At 42.4% G+C, this 21,051-nt stretch overlaps 1 protein-coding gene across 9 annotated transcripts in view; it reads right to left on the minus strand.

Moving 5' to 3' along the window:
* Positions 1-20,817, minus strand: part of rfx3 (regulatory factor X, 3 (influences HLA class II expression)) — a 667,766-nt gene extending 646,949 nt beyond the window's left edge. For 7 of the 9 annotated variants that reach the window (XM_072516900.1, XM_072516898.1, XM_072516896.1 and 4 more), the window contains exon 1: positions 20,635-20,816. The gene's annotated coding sequence lies outside the window, so the exon portion shown is untranslated. Of the gene's footprint in view, positions 1-19,548; positions 19,667-20,634 lie in introns of those variants that run through there. The other 2 variants (XM_072516895.1, XM_072516899.1) reach the window with 2 other exon arrangements.
* Positions 20,818-21,051: the final 234 nt, after the last annotated feature.

A 21,051-nucleotide genomic window follows, 5' to 3' on the forward strand; every position in this document is an offset into this window, starting at 1 on the left:
CGGGGGTAGATTATTTTTTCTTTCTTTGGGTGAGATTTATATGGTCGGCTGTGTGGTTTCTTCCTCCCCCCCCCCTTTTTTTTGCAATATTTTACTACATAATATTTGTTTTCTGAGCTATTTGATGCTGGCTATTTGGTTATAAATGAAAATTTTCAATAAAAATATATTTTTTTAAATGATGAACCTCCCAACTTTCTTCATGTCTTGCGATGAATAACCACAATTAAAGCTTCCATGGTAAAACCCTGATGTTTCTCTCTGATGATGATGAAACAATAATATGGGATTTTGCTTTAACCAGTCTTGAGCAACTTAGTCCAACTATTTGATTAAATTTTGTCTCAGGTTAAACAAACTCAATTAATGTTATTAGGCTACAATCACTTCAAAAAAAGCTTGTAGAGACACAATTGAGCTACTTGCATTAAATCCAAGTCTCAGTTCATTAAAGTCATAAAACAACTATCTAATCCAAGACTCCAAACAATCTAGGCAAGCTCTAACAACTCTCTTGGGCAGGATAAGAAAAATAAACTGTCTGGTATGCAGTTTCTCCCCTCCCCACACTATCATGACTTTTCATGCCTTTCTCTATCAATACAAACAGTCCTTTTTTGTTCCTCCTAATCTGTAAAGAAGCTGTCATACACACTTCCACTCGGAAGCTACCATTGCTGACATGCCAGTGCGACACTGTCAGAGATACCTAAGTAGAGTGCTCTTTTCAAGGGCTGGTGCAGACTCGATGGGCTGAATAGCCTCCTTCTGCACTGTAAATTCTATGATTCTATAAGGTTATATCTACCCTCGAACAAGGTTCAGAGGCACTCCGCAAGGATGAGGGGAGTGTTCCTCCCCGGTGTTCTGGCCAAGATTTATCACTCAACTAACATCGCTAAAACTTATCTCATCATAATCACATTGTTGTTTGTAGGAGCTTGCTGTGGGCAAATTGGCTTTTGGGATACCGACATTACAGTATAGACTATACTTAAAATGTTTAATTGGATGAAAAGCACTTTAGGACATTCCTGTGAAAGGTGCTATGTAAATGCAAGTCTTTCCTTTTACCAACAGTTGCGCCTGAAAAGAAATTCATGTTGTCGGTTAAACTGTGTTGACTTAATGATTAAAAGTACATTATAAAGGACAAAATGCAATACAGGATTTACAAATTATTCTTCATTCTTATGATAGCAGAGAACTTCATAAAAATGCACCATGGGTGCAGGTTTCCATGGGTAAAACAAAACTTGAAATGCTGGCTTCTAGAGAAGCCCACGGGCTGCTCAATTTTTACATTTTCTTTTCAAAGGAGCCTGGAATCCAAAGCAGAATGCCAATTTGAGGTAACATCGGAAGATTGGAACAAATCTATTTTCCATCAGAAAACTTTCAGAACTGGAGGGGAAAAAAATAGAATATAAAGCCAGCATACGTTTAGGGGAAATTTCAAAGTATTTAAAAAAACTACCTCTGTGCCACTGCAGTGACGATAACGGAGGCCATGATGTTCAGATCACAAAGTTGAAAGACAAAGCCCTATGAAAATTGAATTTGCACGCAATACTGAAGTTAACCCCAGTACTTACAGCACTGTGCATTATTAACTGACACTGAAATGTTGGAAGTTCCATCCTTTAGCCTTTGTTAAACTGAAATGTCATCCATCTATCTAGTTAGTGAGTGATGCATTTTCATAGAGAACTAACCACAAATAAAAGAGTGCACCTTGGCTGATGTCTCAAACAAAAACACAAGTGGCAGCTTTAGAAATTAAATGTGGGCTATCCTTGTTCACTTGTTTCCTCTACCATACTGAAAAAATCATTTGTAAATTTTGTTTTAAAAACAAATTGAATAAAACTAAACAGCGATAGTTTAGTGCAAAAAAGGGCTGCATTTCCAAAGTTAAAACAGGAAGGGCCAGGGCCACAAGACTCATAGCAATATTCAGGTACTGCATATTCACAGTTGTATGATTCAGAAAACTCCACAATAAACAATGCACGTGCGTCTTTGAACTACCATGCCTGTACTGTTAAAAAAAACATAAAACACTGGACAATCTCAGCAGGTCTGACAGCATCTGTGGAGAGAAAAGGGAGCTAACGTTTTGACAAAGAGTCAGGATGATTCTTTGTCAAAGTTAGAGAACTGGAAATGGGGGTCAGATTTATACTGTGCGGGGGGGGGGGGGTGGGGGGAAAGAGTGGAGGGGCAGGGCTGGATAGGGGGCCAGAGCTAGGTGGAGATTGACAAAGATGTTTAGGACAGAAGACAAAAAGAATGTAAATGGAGATGATTATGGCTAAGAAGGGTGCTGATAGTGGCACATAAAGATGTTTAATGAAGAAAGCAAGATGTTTTACAAGTGGAGATAGGCTACAAAGGACAAACCAAACCTTAGTAACTAAAAGCTTGTCAGAGTGGTTTTGAGAAGGCTTTTAAAAAGGAAAGAAAAGTGGAGAGAATAAAATAGGCTTAGGAAAGGAGTGCCAGTGCTAGGGAGCAAGTTAGCTTCAGTCTAAATTGAGGATGGTACTGTATTGCAGCGAAAACTGGAGTGAAGTGCAAACAGGATTTGAGCATTTTAGGACAGGACTGGAACTGATGTCCGAGGGGGGCTATTTACTAGAGCAGTTGGGGAGGGTTTAAACTTATATGCCAGGGAGTGGGAACCTATACAAGGAGTCAGAGAAAGAGGGAGCAAGGACAAAAACAAAAGGTAGAAAAGTGAATAAGAAAAGTGATCGGTGGAGAAACCAGGGGCAAAATTCAAACAGGGCAATAGAGAAAAACATTGGGAGCAAGACAAACAATGTAAAAAAGACAAACTTAAAAGGCTCTGTGCCTTAATGCACAGAGCATTTGCAATAAAGTGGATGAACTAATTGCACAGATAGATATAAATGGGTATGATATAATTGGGATTACAGAGAATGGCTGCAGGGTGACCAGGGATGGGAACTGAATGTCCCAGGGTTTTCAGCATTTAGGAAATACAGGCATAAAGGAAAAGGTGGTGGTGTGGCACTGCTGGTTAAAGAGGAAATTAACACAGTATTGAGAAAGGATATTAGTTCTGACAATGTGGAATCTGTATGGGTAGAGTTGAGAAATACCAAGGGGCAAAAAACATTAGTGGGTGTCGTATATAGACCCCCAAACTGCAGGGTGAGGTTGGGAATGGCATTGAATACAAAATTAGAGATGCATGTAATAAGGGAATATCAGTGATTGTGTGTGATTTTAATCTTCACATAGATTGGGCAAATCAAATTAGCCACAATGGCGGAGAGGAGAAATTCCTGGAGTGTATACGGGATGGTTTTCTTGACCAATATGTGGAGGAATCAAATAGGGAGCAGGCCATCTTAGACGGGCACTGTGTAATGAGAAGGGAATCATTGCCAATCTGGCTGTACGAGACCCTTTGGGGATGAGCGACCAAAACCTGATAGAATTTTTTATCAAGATGGAGAGTGAAGTAGAGTTTCCATAGATATGTGAAGAGAAAGAGATTGGTAAAGAGAAATGTAGGCCCCCTAAAGACAGAAACAGGGGAAAGCATAATAAGGGACAAAGAAATGGCTGCGCAATTGAATACATACTTGGGTTCTGTCTTCATAAAAGAGGACACAAATCGGGTACCAGAAACGTTGGAGTATTAAAGGTTTTGTGAGAGGGAAGAACTGAGGGAGATCAACATTAGTAGAGAAATGGTGCTGGGAAAATTGATGGGATTGAAGGCGGATGAATCCCCAGGGCCTGAGAATCTGCGTCCCAGAGTGCTTAAGGAGGTGGCTCTGGAAATAGTGGACGCATTGGTGGTCATCCTCCGGGATTCTATAGACTCTGGAACTGTCCCTGCAAATTGGAAGGTAGCTCACGTCACTCCGATATTCAAAAAGGGAGGTTGAGAGAAAGCAGGGAATTATAGACCAGTAAGCCTAACATCGGTAGTGGGGAAAATGCTTGAATCCATTATCAATGGGGGATGGGGGGTGGAGAGAAGTTCCCCGAAGATCCAAAAAAGGATCACAAAGGAGAAGAAGCTTAGGAGACCTGGCCCTCCCAAAACTACTGTTTTACCACTGGACAGCCACAGCAGAAAGAGTGAGGGGATGGGCGAAGGAACCGTGAGCAGCATGGATGAGGATGAAGGGGAGTTTCTCCATAAGGATATCTATCTGAGCCCTAGTCACAACCGCACTTCCATCCCTTCCAGCCAAGTAGACAAGAAGCCCAGTGGTGCTCCAAACATGGTATCAGATGAGACATCACTTCGGCTTAACCAAAATGTCCACTATGGCTCCCATCTGTAACAACCGCAGGTTTACACCTGCAGCAATGGATGCCACCTTCAAACGGTGGAGACAGGATGACGGGGCACTGACGGTTCGAGACATGTATACAGATGACAGAATAGCGACCCGGGTGGAACTCACGGCGAGGTCCCAACTACCAAAAACAAATGAACGGAGACACAAACAGGTCAAAAACGTCCTCTTCCGGGAAAGGATGACGTACCACCAGATACCAGGACATTCGCTAGTTGAGGAACTGTTAGATGCAGGCGAAATAGGTAGGAGGAGCTGGAGGAACCTGAATGGGTGACTGTTGGAGGAGGTACACTCTTCCCTGGAAGAGACAAGGGGAAAATGGCAGGAAGAACTAGGCATAGATGTAGGCGGGGGACTCTAGATCGAAGCGCTACACAGGGCAAACCCTACCTCCGTCTGCGCAGGGATGAGCCTAATGCAGCTAAAGGTGGTGCACGGAGCGCACTTAAATAGAACCGGAATGCGCAGGTTCTTCCAAGAGGTGGAGGACAAATGCGAATTGTGCCAGGGAGGCACGGCCAACCACACCCACATGTTCTGGGCCTGCCCCAGACATGTCAGGTTCTGGACGACCTTTTTTGAGGCAATGTCCAATGTTGTTGGGGCAAACGTGGAGCCATGCCCAAATGTGATGATCTTTAGTGTCTCAGAGCAGCCAGCACTCTTGGTTGGGAGGGGGGCTGACACCCTAGCCTTTGCCTCACTAATTGTCCGTGGAATAATCCTGCTTGGCTGGCGATCGGCAGCACCACCCAAAGCTGCAGACTGGCTGTCAGGCCTGTCGGAATTCCTCCAATTGGAGAAGATAAAATTTGCCATCCGGGGTCGGATCTTGGGGCGTGGAAGTCGTTCACCAACATGTTCCAAGACTTGTTCACAGTCAGCAACCAGTAGAGAAAGCAAGGGGGTGGGGGGGGGGAGACACGGACAAGCCCACAGAACATAAAGGAAAAGGAAAGGGAGCTGGGGAGGGAGGAAGGGGATGGGTGCGAAGGCCCACAAAAAAGAACGCGAGGGACAAGAGTTAAAGCCACAGGGGACGGGATCGAGAGCACACAGAAAAGCAGAGTGAACAACAAGAACACACCTTTCAGGCCACACTGGGAGTACAGCAGAGGCAGATCGGCCAAAGTAGGACCACGGTCACAGAGGGAGGGGAGACAAGTGCATGTAAGTATAGATAATGATCTTGTTTGTTTCTGTTCTCTTTTTCTCTCTTTCGTTTTTCTCTTTTGTAATATTTATTTTTCCTTGGTTGTTTTTGCTATTATGCAACTTGTAATTTCACTTAAGAACTGAAATGTGAAACATAAACTGTGATAACCAATAAAAACATTTTTTAAAAGAATGTCTAGAAAGCAGGAGGTTCTACAACAATGAGCCACTTCAGTTTATTCACCATAGAAAGATAGAATTTTCTACCCAATGCATCTCAGAAGAAGTTTTCATTTGGGTTTGTTCAATCAGGAAACCAAACTATGATACAAAACATAAATAAGCAAGTGAAAAGCAATCCAAAAACCAGAGGATTGTACAAATGCATGGTTTACACAAATAAACATATTCCATGAGATTTGTTAGCATTAACAAGTGAGCAACCAGCATCTTAATTGTGCTAGAAAGTTGAGAGAAGTTTCAGTGTGCAGTTCTCACCCATCCAACGAGTCAACATTCTGGAAAATGGCTTTAAATGTTTTCAGTTTAATCTTCATTTCCTTCCATTTTGAATCTTACCTTCTATTCAAGGACAGACTCCATATATAGAGAACACAGGACATTTCAAACCAGTACTGAACAGCTATTTTACCATCTGGGTTGCCTATCAACTGACATTCAAATCAAGCTACAATATCCCTACAATCCCGATGTTTAATCCTCATTGCTGACATCAACAAATCAGCTCAGTCAAGGGTCGCCAAAATAAAATTAAAACTCTGGACAGAATAGTCTCCGATATCGGCAAAGTCCAACGTTGCGCGGTGAAAACGGCATTGAACCCACCAATCAGCAATGGTGGCCTTTTCCACTGTATTCGCTGGCACTATGTTGAAAAAAATGGCAGGCATGGGTTCCACGCCACACTGTTGGTGGGTGGCCTCCGATTTGCCCACGCAGTCATCACCAATCATCAAATATACTTGATCAGAATTATGTATTTTATATTGTAAAAGTTCAGAACAGTTCACTATTACTCAATTTAACACAGAACCATTTGCTTTATTTATCCTTTCAAAATAATGGTATTATTACCAGTCAAAATAAGTTTTTTTTACTCCAGTCAAAGTCTATTGTGAAATGAAAGTAACAGCCCGTGTCTCAGTTATATTTCTCAAATTATGCTTTTATCATTTTTTTTTAGCCATTGGGTTAGGTACAATTATAATTGTTTTTGTACAATTGAAGTCTGTGTTTTAAGTTCAAAACACTAAAAAAAAATGCAATACTTCAAGGCAATATTCCTGGGTGTATGAAATTTGCAGGGATACCTCACAGAATTTCAGATTGCAAAAGGAATAATTATCAGTCTAGTTAGTTGTGCGAGCCCTTTGGGGACGAGCGATCATAATATGATATGATGGGAATTGGAGAGTGAATAAGAAGATGGAGTGACATAGTTGATTCTGAGACCAGGGTCCTGAATCTTAAAAAGGGCAACTACCATGATATGAGGCACAAGTTGGCTATGATGGATTGGGGAACATTACAAAGGGATGACATGGATAGAAAATAGCATTCAAGGAGTGCACATGGGAACTACAGAAATTTGTCATTCCTATCTGATACAAAACTAAAATGGGAAAAGTGGCCAAACCATGGCTTGCAAAGGAAATAAGAGATAGTATTAGATCCAAAGAAGAGGCATACAAATTGGACAGAAAAAACAAGAGGCCTGAGGATTGGGAGCAGTTTAGAATTCAGCAAAGGAGGACAAACTGATTGATTAAGGGGAAAATGGAGTACGGGAGTAAGCTTGCGGGGAACATAAAAGTTGACTGTACAAACCTTTATAGGTATGTAAAGAGTTGGGCGGCACAGAGGTGCAGTGGTTAGCAGTGCTGCCTCATGGCACCAAGGACCCGGGTTCGATCCCAGCCCCGGGTTACTGTCCGTGTGGAGTTTGCATATTGCCCCAGTGTCTGCGTTGGGTCTCACTCCCACAACCCAAAAGATACGCAGGGTAGGTAGATCGGTCATGCTAAATTTCCCCTTAATTGGAAAAACAAGAATTGGATACTCTAAATTTATATGAAAAAAAAGGTACGCTGTAGGTCCCTTACAGTCAGAAACAGGGGAATTTATAATGGGGAACAAAGAAATAGCTGACCAATTAAACGCAGAACCATAGAATCTTGACAGTGCAGAAGGAGGCCACCTACCTGCACATCTTTGGACACTAAGGGGCAAATTTAGATTGGCCCACCTAACCTGCACTAAACACACGCTCTGATTCTGTCTTTGTCTTCACAAAGGAGGACACAAATAGCATACCAGAAATGTTGGGGAACATAGGGTTTATATTAGGGTTTTACAAACTGTGCATCCGCGGGTGCGTCGCTGGCAGGTGTCAGCAGGGTCCCGGAGCAAATGATTGCAGCTTTCCTGATCACGGTGGAAGCGCCTAACAGCTGTGACCAGCTTTTAAGAATGCCGGCTGCGACATGCTTTTAAGTTGAGAATGCTGACCGCAACCGGGTGTTAAATGGGAACGATGCAGACTTCCCGCCAGACATGGCGCAGAGAGCAAATCACCTGCCCAGCACATATACTGATATCACGCATCTGTACATCCATGCTTTTGGTGCAAAACCACGGAGGAGAGATTCCTCCATTTTCGAGCTGCGGGCAAGCAACCAGCAGGTCTGTTAAGAACTGAGGATGGATCATTTTGTTATAAGGAAGAGAGGGCCAAAGACACAAACAGGCCAGGATCTTACAACTGAATCTGTTGGAGAGAGCTGCACAGGAGAGTCCGTGGCAGGACAAAGCAGTGCTAGTATGAGCTGTATACAGAGCTCCAGGGCCTCTGGTGAACAACCAAAGAAACCAAAATCAGGAACAAAGCACTAAAGATGATTTACTGAGATATAGCTTTGTTAATTGGGCCAATGCAAATCAAGATGCAAAGGCCAGTGTGTGTTATATGCAGGAAAGTGCTGGTAAATGAAAATTTAAAACCCTAAAAACTTGAAAGACATTTGAAGGCATGGCAAGTTAGAGGACAAACCTCTTCATTTTTTTCAAAGGATGCAGCGAGAACTTAATCATCAGCTGAAGTCCTTGGCAAAAATTTAACACTGAATGACAAAACACAATTTGTCTTTTACATGGTAGCTTACCGTGGAGTTAAAGAGAAAATGTCCCACACTATAGCAGATAAATTCATTCTCGCTGCAGCATTAACATGGCTCATACGGTCATACATGCGAGGTCAGCTGAAAAATTGAAATGCATCCCTCTCAGTGATGACACAGTAGCTCACTGAATTTGTGATATTGCTGAGAATTTAGAAGCCCAGCTTATTTCTCCTTTAAAGTCAGCATAGGAGTTCTCAATACAACTGGATGAAAGTACAGACATTTCAGATTGTGCAACCTTGCTAGTTTATTTTAGGTATGTTTGGCACAATTAATTTGTTGGGGATTTGCTGTGCTCCCCGACATTACCAACCAGCACGACTGGCGCAGAGAGTTTTAAAGCATTGAATAGTTACATGGTTGGAAAGTGCGGGCTCAATTGGATTCATTGCAGAGGAACCACAAGCGATGGGGCAACCGACATGACTGGGAAAAACAAGGGAGTTATAAGGATTAAGGACGCAGCTGGTCAAGACACTGTTTGGAATCATTGTTTTATTCACCGAGAGGCATTGGCATCGAAAAGAATTCCATCCGATTTTGAAGTGGCGTTGAAAGGAATTATGAAAGTTGTGAATTTAATTAAACACAGCGCACTCAATACCAGGCTTTGTGTTCCGATATGGGGGCAGAGTACATACATTTATTGTTCCACACAGAGGTATGTTGGCTATCAAGAGGGCGGGTGCTTGTCAGAGTTTATGGACTAATGTATGAAATCCATGCTTTCCTCCTTGAGAAATGTCCCGTCTGGCTGATTCATTTGGTGATGAAAAGTGGATGCTTACTATGTCTTACAATCTTTTCAATTTTAAACTAACTGAACCTCAAATTGCAACAGAAGGATGATGATTGTTTTCGGCACTGTGAAGAAATAGATGATTTCCAAAAGTCATTGAAAGTTAGCAAGTGTGAGTACAAAGCCAAAAGTACAACCGGTTCCCCATATTGCTACGGCACTTTGAAGAAAACAATGTTAGTAAGGGAACTATCAAAAGACTGGCAAGCCTTATTCAGTCCCACCTGGCCATGCTGATCAACAGTTTTTGTTGCTACTTTCCAGAGGAGAAGGTTCAGATTTTGAAAATGAAGAGGTACATAGAATAGAACAGTACAGCACAGAACAGGCCCTTCGGCCCTTGATGTTGTGCCGAGCATTGTCCGAAACCAAGATCAAGCTATCCCACTCCCTGTAATTCTGGTGTGCTGCATGTGCCTTTCCAATAACCGCTTGAAAGTTCCTAAAGTGTCCAACTCCACTATCACAGCAGGCAGTCCACTCTACACCCTAACCACTCTGAGTAAAGAACCTACCTCGGACATCCCTCCTCTATCTCCCACCCTGAACCTTATAGCTATGCCCCCTTGTAATAGCTACATCCACCCGAGGAAATAGTCTCTGAACGTCCACTCTATCTATCCCCCTCATCATCTTATAAACCTCTATTAAGTCGCCTCTCATCCTCCTCCGCTCCAAAGAGAAAAGCCCTAGTTCCCTCAACCTTTCCTCACAAGACCTATCCTGCAAACCAGGCAGCATTCTGGTAAATCTCCTTTGCACCCTTTCCAATGCTTCCACATCCTTCCTATAGTGACGTAACCAGAACTGCACACAATACTCCAAATGTGATCTCACCAGGGTCATGTACAGTTGCAGCATAACCCCACGGCTCTTAAACTCAAGCCCCCTATTAATAAACGCTAACACACTATAGGCCTTCTTCACGGCTCTATCCACTTGAGTGGTAACCTTCAGAGATCTGTGGACATCAACCCCAAGATCACTCTGTTCCTCCACATTCCTCAGAACCCTGCCGTTGACCCTGTAATCCGCATCCAAATGTTTTCTACCAAAATGAATTACCTCGCACTTATCAGGGTTAAACTCCATCTGCCATTTTTCAGCCCAGCTCTGCATCCTATCAATGTCTCTTTGCAGCCTACAACAGCCCTCCGCCTCATCACTACTCCACCAATCTTGGTGTCATCAGCAAATTTACTGACCCACCCTTCAGCCCCCTCCTCCAAGTCATTGATAAAAATCACAAATAGCAGAGGACCCAGCACTGATTCCTGTGGTACACCGCTGGTAACTGGTCTCCAGTCTGAAAATTCTCCATCCACCACCACCCTCTGTCTTCTATGTGACAGCCAGTTACTTATCCAATTGGCCAAATTTCCCTCTATCCCACACCTCCTTACTTTCTTCATAAGCCATAGGTGAAAAATTATTTTGAGACATCAGAGTCAATTATTAATTTACAGCTGACTCCGAATGAAGAAGCTGAACTTCTGCGCCTCACTTTGACAGCATATTATAAACACGCCACAAGTTCATGAGGCTGTCAGCATTCTGGTGTAGTGTCTCCAAGGAGTATCCAATGCGGACTAAACCAGCATTTTGTTGCGCTATTGCTCTTCACAACGACGTACATTTTCGAGGTTAGATTTTCTGTCCTTGCAAATATGAAGACAGCACAAATGAATCGGCTGAACTCTGCACCTGATATGCACTATGCTCTCTCCTCCTGCGAACCTGATTGGCAAGGATCAAGCAGGCCCGCCTATCGCATTAAAGGTAGGCGAAAATGGGTGTTTTCAGAAGGCCAGCCAATGTGGGTCACGAAGATCGGCCGGCATGGGTCGCAAAGGTCAACCGGTTGGTAAACGTCGGTCCAGGGGAAAAATGTTTGCAAAATACTGGTTTAATGTATCAGTAGATAATTGTTGAGGAGGTTGATGGGATGGAAGGCAGATAAATCCCCAGGGCCTGATATTCTACAGCCCAGAGTATTTAAGCAAGTGGCCCTAAAATTATGGACGTATTGGTGGTCATCTTACAAGATTCTATAGACTCTGGAACAATTCCTACAGATTGGAGTATAGCTAATGTAATCCCACTATTTAAAAAGAAAACAGGGAATTATGACCAATTAGCCGGATGTCAGTAGTGGGGAAAATTCTAGAGTCCATTATCAAAGATTTAATAGCAGAGTACTTGGAAAACAGTGGCAGGATTGGACAGAGTCAGCATGGATTTATGAAGGGAAAACATGCTTGACAAATCTACTGGACTTCTTCGAGGATTTAACTAGTAGAGTAGCCGAGGGGGAGCCGTGGATGTGGTGTAGTTGGACTTTCAAAAGGCTTTCGACAAAGTCCTACATAAGTGTAAGATTAAAGTGTATGGGTATAATGTATTGAAATGGAAAGAAAACTAATTGGGAGACAGGAAACAAAGAGTAGGAATAAATGGGCCTTTTTCGCAATGGCAGGCAGTGACTAGTGAAGTACCACAGGGAACAGGGCTAGGACCCCTGCTATTCACAACATATATTAATGAGTTACATGAGAGAGTGGGAGAGATGCTTCAGTATGATTTCGACAAGTTGAGTGGACAACTGCATGGCAGATGCAGTATAATGTAGATAAATGTGAGATTATCCACTTTGGTAGCAAAAATAGGAAGGAAGATTGTCTGCATGGCTATAGATTGAGAGAGGGAAATGTGCAACGATGTCTGGGTGTCCTTGTACACCAGTCGCTGAAAGTAAGCATGCAGGTGCAGCAGGCGGTAAAAGTGGCAGAATGGTATGTTGGTCTTCATAGTGAGAGAATTAGAGTACAGAGGCAGGGTGTCTTGTTGCAATTATACAGGGCCTTCGTGAGACCACACATGTAATATTGAGTACATTTTTAATCTCCTTATCTGAGGAAGAATGTTCCTGCTATAGAGGGAGTGCAGCGAAATTTTACCAGACTGATTCCTGGGATGGCAGGATTGACATAAGAGGTGCAATGGAGTTGGTTAGGATTATAATCACTGCAGTTTAGAAGAATGAGGGGGGCTTTCATCGAAACCTATAAAATTCCAACAGGACTAGACAGGGAAAATGCAAATAGGATGTTCATGATGGCGGGAGGAGTCCAAAACCAGAAGATACAGTCTAGGACTAAAATGAGGAGAAAGTTCTTCACCCAGCGAGTGGCGAGTCTGTGGAATTCGCTACCACAGAAAGCAGTTGAGGCTAAAACATTATATGTTTTCAAGAAGGAGTTAGATGTAGCAATTGGGGCTAAATAGGTCAAAGGATATGGGGAGAAAAGTGGGAACTAGTGACTGGGTTGGATGATCAGCCATGATCATAATGGATGGCAGTGCAGGCTCGAAGGGCCAAATGGCCTACCTATTTTCTATTACAAACCAAATGCAGATTACTTTCTACAAATATTTCTTACCATATTTCTTATCATATACATCCCTATGCTCCCAAGTTAAAAAAAATGCTTATTGAAATAAGTAGTCCAGCACCAATGGTTGGAAATACCCAGCCATGTCCCACAGTGATGCAATCCAGAAAAGCTTCTGTTTACTGTGTATTTTTCATTCTTTCATAAATGTTTTCATGGAATGTGAACGGCGCTGGCAATGTTAGTATTTGTTGCTCATCCCTAATTTTCCTTGAGAAGGTGATGATGAGTCTCTTTTTCGAACCACCGTAATTCATGTGGTGCAGGTCGACCCATAGTGCTAATCTGAAGAGAGTACCAGGATTTTGACACAGCGACAGTGAAAGAACAAAGACCAAGTCAGGATGGTGTCTTAGCTTGCAAGTGGTGTTGTTCCCTTGCGTCTGAGATGGCAGGGTTGGTACGCAGAAGGCAGAGGAGGGTGAAGAATGATCAGAGCTAACTTTATCTGTGATTGAGATGATGGCAGCATTGAGACCATGTGAATTGACATGGTTAAGGGGATGGCTGTGAATTAAATTCAGGAGTTTACGTGGAGGGATTAAGGGAGGATAAAAAAGGCAATGAACTCAGGAGAGAGCAGGCAGGGTGAGTTCAGATAGAGGCAGAAATCAACAAACGTGAGAAGTTGTCTGGTACAGAGGGTGAGAGAGAAAAGCAGTGAAGGTATCTTGGTGAGAACATACTTATTGTACTTGACTGGGTATTAGGGAACAAAGATGTTAAATAAGGTTGAATAGGTGAGATTTGCACAGGAGGAAAAGGTGCCCAGGGATTGGCGGTGGTGGGAGGGTCAAGCCAAGGTGTGATTTCATGATAAGTGCCACATTGCCACCATCATGGTATGATGTAGCAAATGGTGGAACGTATAGTTGGACAGGGAGGCTGTTTAGGGGGAAGGTGGCATCATCACTCATGTACCATTTTCTGATGAAAGGTCAGTGACCTGAAAAATGATGATGTTGTTCTCCACGGTAGCTCCCTGAACTGTTGATTATTTCCAGCATTTTCTTTTGTTTAATAAACTTACGAGTACCCAATTCTTTTTTCCAATTAAGGGACAATTTAGCGTGGCCAATTCACCTATCCTGCACATCTTTTGGTTGTGGGGGTGATACCCACGCAGACACGGGGAGAATGTGCATAGTCCACACGGACAGTGACCCGGGGCCGGGATCGAACCCGGGTCCTCGGCGCCGTGAGGCAGCAGTGCTAACCATTGTGCCATCTTGTTGCCCCAAGCATTTTCTCATTTTATTTCAGTCTTCCAGTATGGGCAAGTTAGATAGAAAGGAGATGAGTCTTTCTAAAAATGCCAAGAGAGACAAAGAGGGAAGCTGTAGGTTTATCCAAGGACTCAAGCCTGGGATAACAGCAAGAAAGCAGGAAGATTGAGAAGTACTGATGACTCGATGTAGGGATTTGGGGGCACAGAGAACCTGAGAGGGGAGAAGGAAAGAAGACACAACAATAGAAGAGAGAGGACTAGGAAGGATAAAGAAAAAAACTTAAAGGGAAAAAGAAATGGAAATAGGGATGATGGATTCGGGTCCAGTGCAGCAATTAAAACGTGCTCGCAAAGCACAGGAAAACGTAAGCTACATAGGCCTGATAACATAGCAGTTATTAGGGTACATTAAAACTTGAGAGCAAACAGGAAATGGATAGGAGACCATAGGAGGGAACCAGAGTTAAACTCAGAGGTCCTATGGTGGGGTTATGGAGTTAGCATGGTGCATACGCAACTGTTGACCGAGTTAAAGATAGGTGAAGTGAGTGAAATTCAGAAGCTGTGTGTGGGTAGATTATCAGAGGATGCACTGATGGTGATATTTCTGTAGGATCGAGAATCCAGGATGTATACAGAATCAGCTGCAGGGCAGTAAAATGATAAGTGAAGTTTTGGATCTTCATAAAACCCAGAAGGTGCGAGAATTGGCCTGAGTGAGCAAGTTGCTGGCAGGAACAGAAGCTGAAGCTGAAGAACCAGTATAACCAATGGCCAGTCACAGGATCAGCAGTTGATTGAAGAACAGGCTAGACAGGTGGATGATGGAAAGGGGATAAATGGATATTGTGACAGGATTTGGGCACATGGAATTAAGACTACTGTTCATACAGAGGATAAACACCAGAACAGACTTATTAAGGTAAATGGGTCTGTTTCCAGACTATACTTTTCATGGAACCATTAGAATTCCCATTCTTAAACAAGCACAACATGAGGAAGCACATTTGTACGTGTGTAGAGAGAAGCAGTTTAATTATGGAAAATAAAGAACCACTTTAGTACACAGGATCCCCAAAACACACCTTCAAAATTTAACCAAAATTAACATAACAAAATCAAAAAGCCAGACAAAAGAACTTACTGACTGGAATCCTGGGCGAAATTCTCCTACCCGCCCCGCCACATTTCTGCTCCGACCGGCCGGCGGGAGTCTCCGTAACACCGGCCGGTCAATGGGGTTTCCCATTGTGGGGCACCCCCACGCCGTCGGGAAACCCCCGAGCGCCGGCAGAACGGAGACTCCCGCCGGCGGAGAATGACGCCCCCTGTCTCTGACAAGGCAGTAATACAGAAATGCCACTGGTATTTGCCTCTTACAAAGTTCATCTATTGACCAAATGCTACAATTTTCAAAGTCTGCAAATATGCTACGAAGTTCAAATGCATGCCAAACCAGTAATTAATTACTGTATTGAGGGGAATAAAGTTATTTGCTCCCTCACTATAGCACTGGCAGCATGGTAGCACACGTGGCTAGCATTGTGGCTTCACAGCGCCAGGGTCCCATGTTCGATTCCCCGCTGGGTCATTGGCTGTGCGGAGTCTGCACGTTCTCCCCGTGTCTGCGTGGGTTTCCTCCGGGTGCTCCGGTTTCCTCCCACAGTCCAAAGACGTGCAGGTTAGGTGGATTGGCCATGCTAAATTGCCCTTAAGTGTCCAAAAAACGTTAGGAGGGGTTATTGGGTTATGGGGATAGGGTGAGGGCTTAAGTGGGTCAGTGCAGACTCGATGGGCCGAATGGCCTCCTCCTGCACTGTATGTTCTATGTATCTATGTAAAGCCAAAGCTTTTACACACACCTACACAAATATATTTTTGCAGTTGTGCAAAAACTTCACATTGATGGAGTGGAAGCCTCTACGATTAACGAACATCCCTGGTTGAACATGGTGTAAATTGTTTATATATGCATGCTCATCTATGGCACCCTGACCTGCAAGAAGCCACAAAAACCACTCAGTCTAACTGGTATCACAGGTATTCACATAACTGCCAACCTGGCAAACAACCCTGTAGCCACCTGATTTCGGCATTTGCGGACCACAAACTGGGAAATCCTGAATGTGTATCTGTCAGAGTCCTGGAAGAATCCAGAGGTAAAAAAAGTGGAGGAAAGTTGTTATTAAAATACCAGGTCCAACAGGTTGCAGATCTTCTTTTCCTCAGAAATGCAGATCTGCCACTACCTGATGTGAAAGCCTGAGCGTCCGGAAACACTGCAGTTCTGGCACATCAAGGATATTCAGCCTCTGCCTGTATGGTCTGTGTTGTGGGGAGTGCCTCCTGCAAGCTGCATCCTTCTGCTGTCCAGATGCAGGACACTGCCGGTCACAATGCTCCTCATCTGTGGTCTGCCTAGGTCAGGAAAGGTGTCACCCATTCGAAAACCTCCAAAATATACAGGATGAACTCACAACAAAAATACTCATCTACTAGTAAGAAAGCAATAGTGAGTTCTGAGTATTTATTGCAGTATTTTAATAATTTAAAATCAACTTCCTTGATTGCTCATGCGTTCCCAGCTTGCTTTTAAAGGTGCATTTCAGGAACCCAGAATACCTGTGGATGTGGTATTAAGTTTAAATGTGTGTTCAAATATTGCTCGAATTGAATGACTACCAAACGTAAATAAGCAATCCACCTATTCAGAGATGGGTGCGTGCAAACAGCCTGATGCACTCAAGTTAAATATGGAATGCCCTATTATTTTTGTCTGTTTTAACCTACACCCAAATTTCCCCTCCTGGCTTCACTGTATTTTCATCTGCCCAAAAAATCAGTATGATCTTATTTCTTTTTGGTTGACTATTGAATTCAACCTATATATTAACTGAGCTTTACTTGGCAAAGTCTGCATACAAATGATTAATAATCTCTATACTACTCCTGAACATACTATGCTCAAGTGGATGTTAAGAAGCTTCAAATAAAATTTTAATACTGTATCTAAATAACACATCAGAAAGTTGTGAGATCTGTTAGCATATGTGCGTGAATTTGCAAGAATTCTCCCATGAGTTTTCCAATCCAGCAGCAAATAAAAATCTTGCCCACAATCAACTTAATAAAATTTTAATAAAACATATAATTGTGGCTGCGTTTAATGGGGCACTTGAAAACTGAAAAATACCCAGCTATACAATCGCAGAATTTAGTCTTCCAAACAGATCAGCTCTGTGGAGAGCATTTTGGTCTAGACACTGGAGAGAAGTACTAGCACAAGTCTATCACCGGAGAGGAGTATTTTTTGAAAATGAATTAAGAATATTTCCTCCCCCCCCCACCACCACCCAAAGAGTCATCCAGAGTCAAAAGATCAGCACCCTTCTCTCCACGCAGATGCTGTCAGGCCTGCTGAGAAAGTGTCCAGTGTTTTCTGTTTTTGTTTCAGATTCCAGCATCCACAGTAATTTGCTTTTATAGTCTAACAGTCACTTGGCAGTGCAGAACTTGAATTTTGCTGTGAAGTGAGACATATTGCCAAAGCTTTTTGACGTGCACTCATCAGGACAAACCCAAGATTGCTAAATTTTAAACGATCACAGCAATTTATATAAATTTTATAAATAAATGTCTCTCTTTTTAGCATTATTTAAGACTATTCTAATAAACCTAATGGAACAAATGTGATTTTTTTTTTTCCCCAATAGCATATCATTGTCAGTTCACAACTTATCACAGTCAGAGTTTCCCCCAACAATACATTAAACATCTATTCTTCATCCTTTTTATTTTAAAATAATCTTTGTTTTATTTTACTTGGAAAGAAAAGTTGCATGAATGAATGTTTCATATTTTTAAGACCTGCCACAATTTACATATGTCAAGGTTAAAGCACTTTCTATTTTTGCTTTTTTAACATTGACACATTCGCAAGCCCAAATCCATAATTTAAAATACTATAATTCTCCAAAACTCAACTACAATTAATAACTTAGCTTTTAATTCTGCTGGCTACAATAGAGCAAAAGTTGAACCAGCAAAACCTGTGCCAAACACAAGCACAAAACTGAGGATGTCTATATTACTAAAACATTATCCTTCAATTATCTCCAATAAAAACTGAATGTTCATGTATAGAAGTTGATTCCCTAATTACATAACTGTACTTATCTTTAACAATAACATAAAAAACATAATATTTGGATTTGTTTTTAAATACCATTGTTTCACTTTGCAGTTACATGTGATTGATGTTTCTTCTTCTACTTTGTGGAACCACGTAATTCAGGCTAAAAACGGGTCATTTCACTTGAGACTTCAATGAAAGGCCACAGTGGTGTACATACAATAACAGTATTTATGAACACCAAGTATAGCTCTGCCCACACACACTCAATTGAGCTTCTACAGTTTAGTAAGATTCAATTATGCATTTGTACTTCAACCATCAATGTTTTGTGAGAATTAAAAAAGCCTGTTAAACATCCGAACCCAAACAAAGTTCACTACAGTAATTAATCATCCAACTGAATATATCCATGAGTTCAACATACAGAGTGGTAGGTAAATCAAAACATAGATAAATATCATTGAATCCACCACAAATAACACTCATTTCCTCTTGGCAAGTGTGTTTAAAACATTTTAAATAAAAAATGAAGATTTCAAACCACAAGCCACAACATTTAAACAAACACGGGTATAGAAAACACTGGGCAAAAGTTAACAGCGTCTTGATAACGTTTCGAAACAACTGTGAGTATTTTAAAATAAACGTGTCAACTTAAAATAATTACTCGATCTTGCACTGATTACTTTCCACATATATGTGTGAACACAAAGCCCTTACACTCTTCACTCTTACATTTAAAATGAAATATTTCCCCGCCTTTTGGAATATTAAAGACATCGTAAACCTTTCCTCCGCCCCCTGAAACACAAAGAAACCAATCACCTATTTAAAAAGTCAAAGTTAAACACCATCGCCCTCGTAAATAAAACAAACTAAAACCGAATGCTCTCTGTTCGAGACGTCTAGGTAGCAGACCAATCGATAACAATCTGTTGTCAAAAAGCCACATAAAACAAAAATCAATCCCATCCCCTTCACCGAAGAAGCCGGCATCAAACCGATTTCCCCCAATACCCAGAGTTTAACCAAATCTCAAACGTTATAGTTTTCTACAAGGAAATCAAATATCGATGTTAAATTAAAACAAAATCCTTTTTAATTTCGCATAAGCGAAGGAGCATCTGCCTTTAAAAAGTGGCTCAAACATATGCTCTTTAAAAATCCAGTGATTTTAAACCAATGTAATAAATAAACACCATTAAAATCTCCCTCTCTGTATTAACTCACCGCCATTTTGCCCGGTTTTAATTAAAATAAACTCAAGAGAGATGCCTCCAAAAATCCATGCCCACTAAAACGATCCGGACAGAGAGACGGGGAGGGTGGAGAATAAACCCACCCGGGGGAAGATCGCAGCACCATCAAATATTGCACAAGGCCAGGGGGCAAACACCTGATCAGCCACACTCACCAACACTTAACAGCTATGTACACACTCTGCAAGTATTAAGTCTTTGTTAAAATATATCTTCAAATAAGGCAGGTAAAATCACGGTCAGGCCATCGATCGGGGGGGGGGGGGGGGATGTAACCAACAATAAGAAATAACGATACAACAGTGAAGATGGGGATTGGGGGGGGGGGGAGGAGGAGAGAAAAGAAAGACAACAATCACCATCCTCACCCTCTGAAGAAAAACAGAGCTGAGGATTATTAAGCATAATAATCAGACACCTTTTTTTGCCAAAACTCCGTTTCCACATTTTAGCAATATACCTTATTGTATACATAATATGCGTGTGTGTTTGAGGATCATACACACACAATGCACAGGCACAAGCGCACACCTATACAGGACGTTATATAATAAAGACAATGCAAAGGGTAAACCACCGTTATCAACAACCTGCAAAACAATACACACCAGGATAATTAATAATGTAAGGAAACAACAAAACAGGCACCAGGCAAGATCCACACAAGGCCTTAAATCGTGCGAGAGCAGGAGGTGAGAGAAAACATGTATTGGGATCAGGTATTTGTCGTTATTTCAAAATCATCTTTTCCTTTCCATCCTCCCCAGTAAATGTGAATTAGAAACACAAATAAATTAGCAGCAGCAGCAAACTGGAAAAATAAATACGCTGCAAACCCAAAAGAGATAGAGGCGAGAACAGAGCGGTCCACGCTGCACAGTTTAAATATTAACAGCTTATTATTCAGATCCACCATTTCTTGGATGTGAGGAAAAAAATCCAGTAAAAGAAAGAGAGCGAGAGGTTTGCAGAGAGAAAGCTGTCGGTGCCACAGGCTGGAAGAGCAGTTTGGAGCTCAGAGCAACTACAGATATATAATAATACTAATAATATTCACCTCGGTTGCTGTTGTTGTGAGGAGTTGTTGGTGGGTAACAGTCGCCAGGACTACGGCGCTTTATTCACAAGGCAACAGTTGCTATAACTGAAGCCGCCGCTGAAACCGCGCCTGATGGCAGGAAGCGGGCCGCGAGCGTCATCCGCGGCACCACTGCGGCTGCGCAGCACAGTCACAGAGGGGTGAACCAGGGGAGGGGAACCAGGGGAGGGGTGAATTAAGGGAGGGTGACCAGGGGAGAGGTGAAGCCGGAGGGAGGTGGAACCAACAGGAAGGTAAACGACGCGCGCGCGGGGGAGGGAAACAGGGAGGGGTGAACCAGCGTGAAGGTGATCCGGCAGGAAGGTGAACCAGGGGAGGGGCAAACCAAAGGGAGGAGAAAAAGGAAGGCTGACCAGTGGGAGGGGCAAATCGAGT

Source organism: Scyliorhinus torazame, chromosome 9, assembly GCF_047496885.1.
Source record: "Scyliorhinus torazame isolate Kashiwa2021f chromosome 9, sScyTor2.1, whole genome shotgun sequence".
NCBI lineage: Eukaryota > Metazoa > Chordata > Chondrichthyes > Carcharhiniformes > Scyliorhinidae > Scyliorhinus > Scyliorhinus torazame.